Genomic DNA, 10,032 nt, shown 5'->3' with positions numbered 1-10,032 from the left:
AGTTTTAAGGGTATCTTAAGGATCAGCTTTAGTTTATTTAATTCGTCAAATAGCGCCCAACCAATTTGGCGCAGGACTTGCTCCCTCTGGTTGGTCACGATTTGGCGCAAATCATTGACTTCAATTTAGTACAATTAATCTTACTAACTAATTGATTAACATCTAAACAGATTGTCTTTGAACAAAAACTTATAGTTTATAAGTGTTCACATTCTCACAGTTCACCGTACTTAATTTGGCGCACTTAATTTGGCGCAACTTAATTGGGCGCACTTAATTGGCGCAGAAGTTAAAATTTTTTCACCAACTTTGTATAGTTCACGCTGTCCATTTCAACGCGCAGGGTAGTCTATCCATCTTTATTACAGTCCGGTTTGTTGCGTATCACTTTTTGTCTATAAACCGTTTACCTTTCGTATTAGGTTCTGCGCACGTAGGTTCGCGCGCGAGTTAAACGGAAAGCACTGTACAGTGTTTAGCATACTCATGTCAGATTCACTAGCACTTTTGTTTTATTGACTGCTGTTTAGTTTCCTCTGCGCCCAGAGTTAGGCACGAGATTTTGGCGCACGGGGGTAAGCGCGAGGAATTTGGCTCACCTGGATTTGTTCACCGGGTTCTTTGTTTGTTGGCGGAGGACTAGAGAGCCGTAGAACCATTTGCCCTCGCCGCCGCCTTTAGCACCTTCAGCGAAAACTTCAAGAGATGCCCTCGGGTTTTGTCATCTGCCATTAACTGCTAGAGACTGCGTTGAGTCAGTCTGGTGTCCGTGTTCATCTCACACTGCCATCTTTCGTTTTCGAACCTTGTGCATGCTATTAGGATGTGGGTTACGGTCTCCTCTGATGACCCGTCGCAAGGACAATAGGGATCGTTGGCCAATTTGAACCTGTGGAGGTACTGCTTGAAACCGCCGTGCCCACTAAGCATCTGTGCTATAATGTTGCTGCTTACTATTTTGCCCATTACCTTGTTTGACGTCCTCACACTGTCAAAGAATAGTCGTGTCCCCGACCCTTGCTCTGCCGTTTCATATCTGTTTTGCCATTTTTCTATGGTGAGGGCTCTAATAGTTTTCTTAGCATAAGAGATGGGAAACTTGTCGTATACCGGGGCTCTCTTGTTGTGGAGGGCCGCCTGTTTCGCCAGCTCATCCGCCCTTTCATTTCCCGCCAACCCTACGTGTGCCTTAATCCATTTTAGCTGGACCGGTCTTCCTTTTTCTTTAGCGGCTTCTATTTTTCCTCTGATCTCCACTGCGATCGGGTTTAACGTGTTAGGGTTGCTTACTGCTTGCAATGCCGCTCTAGAATCACTGTGTATAGTCGCAGTCCTGTTACTCTTTAGCACCATATCAGTTGCCTTGTGGAGCGCCATCATCTCCGCCTGGAAGACCGTACAATAATTCTCCAGGCGAAAACTAGCGTGTTGTATCTCCTCATCGCCTTCCCACACTGAGACAGCTGCCCCCACCTTTCCCTCAATTTTACTTCCGTCTGTGTAGTAGTTCCAAGCCTCTGAAGTCTCGATCTGTTCAGCTTCAGTCACCCAGCTGAATTCCCATCTTCTCCTCCTAGCCGGGTGGGGTAAGGTTGACGGGTGTACCCTAATCTGGAGCTCCCTTCCCGGAAGCTGGGGCATCGGCTTGCCTCTTTTTATCTCGTAGAGTTCGAGTTGCTCGCTTAATCGCAGGTCCAGAGGGAGTATCCGCGCCATTGTCGCGGAAGATATTAATGAAACCGTTCGGTGTGCCTTTGATATTTTGATTGCGAAAGCTCTGGTTACGCTGTCCAGCCTCTTCTTAGCGTATACTCTAGCTGCGATGCTTCCCCAGGCTCCTGCCGCATAGAGTATTGTGGGTTCGACCACCGTGTAGAAGATGGTTCTGAGTATATCAGGGTTTAGACCCCATTGTGCTTTGGCCATTATGGCGACTACCTTATATAAGTTAAGTGCCTTTATTGTGACTTCGTCCAAGTGTTGCCCGAAACCCAGGTTATTGTCTATGGTAATTAGGGTTGCCAACCGTACTATATTATATAGTATTGTACTATATTTTGGGTCTCTGTACTATATACTTTTGGAAAAATACTATATAATTTATAGTACGCTAAAATACTATATTTCCGATTAAACGTATATTACACTCATGTTTAGTATTTTATCTAAAAGTACTATATTTTTTTGAAGTGTACTATATTTTTGATGCCTTATTCTGGAAAATACTATATTCCACCAAAAAAAAGTTGGCAACCCTAATGGTAATCCCGAGGAGTTTTACTTTGTTTGTTATCGTTATGGGTACTGCCCCAATATGGAAGTAAGGGGTGTCATATTTAAGTTTGCGGGTGATGATCACCGCTTGAGTTTTATGCGGTGCGAACTTTAGTTTGTGTTTATTTCCCCACTTTTTTACCATTTCAAGCGCTCCATTAATTTTTGTGTTTAGCTCTGTTGTCGTCTTCGCTTTAGCCATAACCAGTATGTCGTCCGCAAACGCTTGTAATTGGGCAGCTCTGCCCTCGGCCTCTACTAGCAGTGGGTCCAGCTGAAGATTCCATAGAAGCGGGCCCCCAATCGAACCTTGTATGCATCCCCTGGTGGTGTTCACCTCTACTCTCTCGCCCAGGTAGTTTAAGACGATGCGCCTATTTTCGAGGTAGCTACACAGGACACCCACAATCCAGTCGTCCTCGCAGTGTTTCTTTATTTGTGTTATCATGATTGGCCACCATGCCCCGTCGAAAGCTCCCTCGATGTCTAGGGAGACCAGTACCACGATTTCCTTATTCTTCAGGCCCTCCTTGGCAAAGGTGATGACGTCATAGAGTGCATCCTCAGTGCTTTTTTGGGCTGTGAATCCATATTGTCTACGGTTTAGTCCCCCATGCTGGGATATCTCCCATGTGAGTCTGTTGAATATCATTTTCTCCAAAACTTTGCCCATAACCGGTAGGAGTCCTATTGGGCGGTATGATTTGGGAACCGCATAGTCATCTTTATGGGGTTTGGGAATAATCCTGATGTGGGCCACCTTCCAGCATATTGGGAAGTATGCCAATCTTAGGCACTGGTTGTAAATTGCCAGTATGACCGTGGTTGCTCGCAGTGACCTTTCTATAATGTCCGAGGTTATTCCATCCTTTCCTGGGGCCTTATTTGGGTTCATTCCTTCCAGAACCCCCATGACCTCCTCCTCAGTGAAGGGCTCGAATTGGCGTTCCTGGGGTGGGGTTGTCTTGCCAGTCTCCCTAATCCGCTCTGACTCCCGCCTTATCTGGCTGTGATATCCATCATCTTCCTCTGGGCTGTCCGTGGGAAAAAATACTCCGGCCAGTAAGTTCGCCGACTGTTGTTCGTTTAATATGGTGCCGTTTGTTGCCTTAAGTAAGCGTTCCATATCAGATCCTCCTGCCATGCATTTCTTAATAACTCTATATGATGTTTTCCACAGGTCCTCATTCTTTTGCTGCGAGCAGAAGGCTTTCCAGCTACCCGTGATTGTGTTTTCAAGAAGTTCCTTGTATTGGGCGCGTGCCAGCGCATACTCCTCATATACTATAAGTCTCCTGATGGGATTTGCCTTTGATATTCTGCGCCTTAGAGTTTTTACTCTGTTTTTAAGCTCCCCTAGTTCCTTACTCCACCAAGGAGACTTCTTTGCCTTTGTGTTCTCCTTTATCTCAGGGATGGTATTGACACAGGCGTCCTGTATAGCATCTGTGAGGTCTCTCGTGACTGCTTCAAGTGCCTCAGTGGTTTCAATTTCCATCACTCTCTGGGCCGTGAGCTGCCTTTGCTGGAGTTGATTAGTCAGGGACTCTGTAAATTCAGGCCATTCTGCCTTAGAGGTATTGTATTTCCTGGTGGAGGTAGAGGTTCTATGCATTCGGCTACCCCGTCTGATTAGGCTGTATCTTATTCGCCTATGGTCGCTTAATCCTGTGTCTTCGGTAACCACTCTCCAGTTTACCACTTCAGCCAGCCATTCGTCGGTGCACATTGTGATGTCCACTATACTGGAGTACTCTATTCCACCTCTGTGCGTGTAAAAAGTGGGTACAGAGCCTCTGTTGAGTATGTTAAGGCCACATCCTGAGCACATGTACGCTAGCTCCGCCCCTCTACCATCCTCCCTTGGACATCCCCACCAGTGACTAAAAGCGTTAAAGTCACCTCCGATTATGGCACCTTTGTCCCCCAGTGATCCCACTATATGCGTTAGTTTAAGAAGGTAAGGTTCAATTGGAGTGTCCCCCTCAAGATAGCAGCTGACAGCGCCAAAAACCATGGACCCGTATTTAATGGTGGCAGTAGCTATGTTTTTTGTGATTTGGGTTGGGTCCACTACTAGGCTTAGTGTGGGGTTCAGAATTACGAGGGCGGCTTTGACCGGTCCCTCTCCTTGAGTTTGCTGAATCACTCGGTGTGGGGTTGTGAGGTACCCCCTGGCTCCCACATATGGCTCCTGGAGGAGCAAGATGTCCACTCCAGTGTTTTCGGCCTCTGTTATACATTCTTTAGTCGCCGCGTATCCTCTGCCCAAGTTTACTTGCATGAATGATAGTGGTTTTATCCTGTCCTGGTTTGTTGGGTGCGTGTGTGATTGCCTGGTTTGGTTTGTCGCCGGTGTGCCCTCAGCAGTACTGCACTTGTGATCGGGTTATCCGATCCCATTTTACCCACTCTGGGCAGTCGGATCTGTATGCCGGGTGGTCGGATTTGGTCGGATATTTGCCGTCGCAATTTTTGCACCTCGGTGGTTCTTCTCTGTTCGGGCATTCCTTGGTGTCGTGGTCTTTAGAGCAGTATCCACAAGCAGTCTGTTCCGAGCATTCCCTTGCAAAATGCCCAAATTTCAGGCAGCGGAAACATTGCACCACTGGGGACTGGTCCACGGCATGTACCACCTGATAGCCAAGTTTTACCTTTTGGTCTTTGAGCTTGGTCCACAGTGATGGGCTAACCTCCAGGATCACGTTCGTGGTAGCAGCCGTTCTGCCCCTGGTTCTTCTTAATACCCTTATTTCTTCCTCAGTTTCCACCGTGCTGCTGAGGTAGGTTCTGTTTTGGCGCAAGATAGCTCCTGGGATTTGAGCGTCTGTGAGGTCTCTGGCCACTCCCTTTAGTCGGATCTGGGGCCTCCTAAGGGTCTTTGCATTTACTGTCAATGTTGGACATTTGCCTTTTATCTCTTTGATAAGAGTCTCTCTATCTGCCTCTGTTTCCAGGCCTATTGCGGCCTTTTGGTTACGAAGGTTTCTCACGTACGTGACCCCTATGCCCAGCTCAGCCACGTCTACTTTCTCCTTAACTAAGTTAATGAGTGCTGAGCTAGTATCGCGAGGGTCGATTGACTCAATGGTGATTGGGTAGTTTGGTCTCGCCGCTTCGAGTGCCAGTTCTTTTGACTCCTCCGGACGGAGGTATGGTGTTGGTTTGTGTTTAGGCTCAAGTTGACCTCTGTTTTCTCCCGACCTTTTCCTTCTCCTTCTGTCGGCCTTCCTAGAGCTAGCGAGTACCCAGCCCTCTTCTTCGTCATCGGGTGTAAGGACCTCCTGCTGGGTTAGCTCCATGCAGACCTTTCCTGCTTCTTTCCTAACCCAGTCCTTTACAATGCCCATTTGATTCGGGTTTGCCTTTTCCAGAATTTGGGCTTCTTCCGCTGCCTCTTTCAGATCCCGAAGCTGTTCCCGGATTTCCATGAAGGGACCCGAGCTGCGTCGAGTTCCCACTTCCTCCCTCAGCTCGCGTATGGGTTCTCGAACTTCTGAGCGGAGGATCAGCTCCAGACTAGGTGTTAGATGGGAATGGGCATGGGGCATTTGTTGGGTGCCTCTGTGGGCTTCATCTCTCTGATGGTTAATTAGCGTCTTGAGTTCCTCTAGTTGTTGCCTTATTTCCTGCTTTATGGCTTCTCTGGTTCGAGCCTCCCTCTCCTCCAGTTCCTTTGCCAGGTCGGTATTGTTCTGTAGTGCCTCTTGGTTCCCACTCGTAGCTTCTTTGAGAGCAGTGACCTCTCTCGTAAGTCTCTCGACTGCTACTGGGGCACTATTTTGGATCGCCCATCTTAATTCCTTAAGGTCATGCGCTAGTTCTGGCAGTTGAGTACCTATCTGGCTCCCTTGGGTTTCCCCCTGTGTTGCTATGGTACACTTTACCGCTAATATTTCCTTAGTTGCTTCTGCCTGCGCCTTGTTTAGTTCCTCCAAGGGTCGGATTAAATCATGCTCCATTACCTCTCGGGTGGTATTTGATTCATCCTTGAGTTGTGCCAGGGTTCTTTCAGATATGGGTGTTAAGGCCGCTAAGCTTAATAGTGATTCGTGGGATTGGGCGGGACATGTCTGCCGTATACACCCGGATGACCCGGATCGATGGGCTAAACTGGCTACCGAATGGACACCGCAGACTAGCCGGGGCAGAGGTAGACCATTAAAGAAATGGCGGGATGACCTCGACGCTTTTCGCAGCGCTCTGGCCACGTGCTCCTACTGCCTTTGTTCTACCAATCGGACCACATAAACTTTTTTTCCCGCGTGGTCCGAGTAATCAGACTACCAGGAATTGTAATTCGTCCTACCGATTGGACCACCGCTCCGACGTGCGAGCGGGATGTCGCTATAATACGCGCATAGCCTTGTCTCACTCAAACATCGGAGCGACGTACGAATCGTAATAACAAAATATAATATTCATTTATTTTAATCAGTACAATGGTATGACACTTTGGCAAACAAATCAACATTAGTTATGAGACCTTAACATATAGCATTATTTAACAGCTATGAGATCTGTTAGAGTCGGACCAAGAAAAGTCTGCAGCGGATTTGATAGCCCACACAGTGTAAGTGTTATTTATACGTCATAATTTCATAGAAGATTGACGTTTAAAATAACACGTGCACTGCGTGGGCTATCAAATCCGCTGCAGACTTTTCTTGGACTGACTCTATCAATGTTAACCCCTAAGTCTAACAATACAATTTGAATATAATGAGTAATCAATTTAAAACATCCGTGTGAAAATCAGAAAAACAGTTTTTTTTGCAGTGACACAGAGGTAAGTCACAAGCTTTACACTTACAGTATATGGTAGTCTTCATTACACAGCCTTTCTGAAAGGAACCGCATTGTCTGAAGGCGGGCGAAGGAATCTTTTTTACTGGAGGTCTGCCTCTTTTGAAAGTGGTGTCTACTTGTCCCACCACGTCCATCGCCTCTGCAAGAGCTTGTTCATTTCCATTTTCTGAATGCAAGTAATCATCTAAAATCTTTCTTGCTTGAAGTCACGCAGTTAAGGATTTTATGTGTACGCGTTGCTTGCATCTTTTGATCCGCTTTATATTTTATCCACACATTCACGATAGACAAAATCCACCCATCTATTGCTCAAGGTTTTTCTTGTTCCAGCTTCAGCTCTATCAACGATGTAAATTAAGCCTTCCAGCCGATTCGGCATGGATTTGGACCTATACCTAAATTTTGCGCTGGTTCAATAGCCTTGGACAAATCAAACACCCGTTTCTTATGAAAGGATGTAAAACAGAAAATATAAAATAAATAAATATGGTCCCTACACTCACCCCCAGTACCGTGGTGCAGGTATCAGGGGTAGGTAACCTAACCTACCTATCGATATACTTAAGTCGCAGTTAAACAATGTTTTTTATAGTATAAATAGAAACACATACAGTAAAGCAAATCACTATTCAATAAAATACGAGTAGATATTATTAGGAAATTAGATAGGTAGGTTAGGGACTTAACGGCGAAACTATGTATGTACTCCTCCAAACACCAGGTCAATAATTTTTTGGTGTCTTCGTCCATCTTAATTTAAAGTACACTACACAGTACACACAGACCTTTTTTTGGGTTTTTTGTACTAAACAAAGTGTAAAAAACGGTGATAACACAGGATTGCAACGGTCCGAACTTGGTAATGGCGAAAATGAAAGATGGCTGTGCCACAAAATAAATAATAGTACTACCGTACAGAAAGAAAACTTCCTACAAAACCGAAGTTTGACAGCGGTTCAGGGTCGAATCATGCTATCCCTTTCTAATACATGGCACTATCCCTTTCGGCTATTTAGGGTTGTCAAAATTCAAGTGATTATCTTATCTGTGATCGTGCACGCAAAAGGAAGTCAAGTGGTGCCAACCCTAATAATTACTCGGAGCAATGCTGAGCCGAGCGGAGCCGAGTTTGGCCGAAGTCAGGAGTTTCGCACCCCTGGCTGTGCGCTCGCGTTGGACGCTGCGGGCGGTGGCGCGGAGGGGCGCGGGGGCAGCAGTTGCGCCACGCCATGTTGTGCACAGAACTGAGTACAGTTTTTCGTCACACGCAAATAATGTTTTGTTTAGTGTGCAGTAATATTGTAATGCCAACATTTTTTATTGCAGCTGGTACCATTCTTTATTGTTATCATTAAAAAGAGTATGTTACTGTTAGACAACAGAGACCTTATCTAGTTCTAGAACTATTCCTAATAATCAAGAAATGTCGAGTAAGTAATGGGTATTAAAAATCCGCTTGAAGGTACGAGAAAATCTAGTACCTATAAATTAATTACATATGGTGAACCTTACACAAAGATTTTGTAATACACAATTTTATTATTGGTGTGTTTACTAGATGATGGTGAACCGAATTAATAAATATTGTAAACATCGCAATTATTGAAAAGTGTTGTATGCTAAATGCATATTTTACTCTTGTTACTATTAGATTTTATTAATTAAAAATTGTATGTAATACTAAAAAGTATTTTTGATCATTTTCCAAACAGTTTACTGAAATGAATCACAAATCAATTTATAATTGATATGTTAATGCAAAATCCTAACAAATTTATTAATATAAATTTAAATTACTAAAAGACATAAACAGGAACATAAAACTAAAACTAACTACAGTTAAAATAACTAAAACTAAAAATTAAAAATACCTATCAAAATTTGGTGCTTTCGGGAGGGTGCCCAACACGCAGGCAGCGTTCCCGCGCTGGATTGCGATGGCAATTCTCTGCGCGAGAAAGCTGCCCGCGCGGGGGTCGCCCGTTGTCTCCCTCAGCCTTTTCCCGAGCGCCTTGTGGAGCATCTGTGCGCCTCTGCCCCACGAACCAAGCGTCTCCACGCCAAATGCGACGAATTCGTATTGGGCGCCGAGACAGCTGTATTTGGCTACCTTTTGACGCCCCCGAGTGTCCGTTACTATTAGATGGTTACCAAAACGATATCAGAGTGTACTAGAATATTTTAACTAGAATATTCTAATATTGTCCAAAATATGAGTCTATTAACCATGGCTGAAATCTGTTTTCCTACACCAGAATCATAACTACTATACAATCTGGTAATATTGTAAAATATTTTTTTCTCCGTGCAATATCCTTCTAATTCAACAACGAACTCCGCAGTTCTTCAAAATAATATTTTATTTTTACCACAACGTGAAAATTATCCGCACGTTTTTTTCAATTGACAGATTTCTTCTTTTCTTCAATTGTTTTCTTATTACTTTCCCCAAACGATAATTTATACAAAAAGGTGAGAATGAATGAGGTGATAATGGTATGAAAAACTAAACAAACGAGTTCCCATACATTGTTGTCTTTTAATGATTGTTGTTCAGAGTTGATGGCTTTTATCCATTCTTCTTTTTCAGAACCGGTTGTGGCTTCGCTGTAGGGAAGGTAAGTGAAATAGTCATCCAGTTTTGCAGGCTGTTTTCTTATTCTTCCACACCTTCGAATTGTTTCAGGTGTTTATTCTTCGTAGATGGTTTGTAACAAGTAATGAAAGTAAAAGAATTACACGGTCGCTCGTCAGATTTGGTTTTGAGATAGATTAAGTTTCCCAATGTTTTTATTTATTATTTTTATAATTAAGGTAAATGTCCTAGGGCTTGACCTACTGTTTCCTAGTGGTGGATACCTATATATCAAAGTTGGATGTCTTACAAAACAAAACATTGGTTTGAAAGTTATAAGTGGAGCCATGCGCAGCACTCCCATTAATTCAATG

At 44.4% G+C, this 10,032-nt stretch overlaps 1 long non-coding RNA gene across 1 annotated transcript; it reads left to right on the top strand.

The window, feature by feature from the left end:
* The first annotated feature begins 7,378 nt into the window (after positions 1-7,378).
* On the top strand, positions 7,379-9,747 carry LOC134795016 (uncharacterized). The gene is made up of 2 exons (XR_010144760.1): positions 7,379-7,432; positions 9,603-9,747. It is a non-coding gene; the product is annotated as an uncharacterized LOC134795016 (long non-coding RNA).
* The last annotated feature ends 285 nt before the right edge of the window (positions 9,748-10,032 follow it).

Source organism: Cydia splendana, chromosome 11 (genome assembly GCF_910591565.1).
Source record: "Cydia splendana chromosome 11, ilCydSple1.2, whole genome shotgun sequence".
NCBI lineage: Eukaryota > Metazoa > Arthropoda > Insecta > Lepidoptera > Tortricidae > Cydia > Cydia splendana.
Note: the sequence above shows the minus strand (reverse complement) of the source record. Positions and strands in the feature narration are given on the sequence as shown.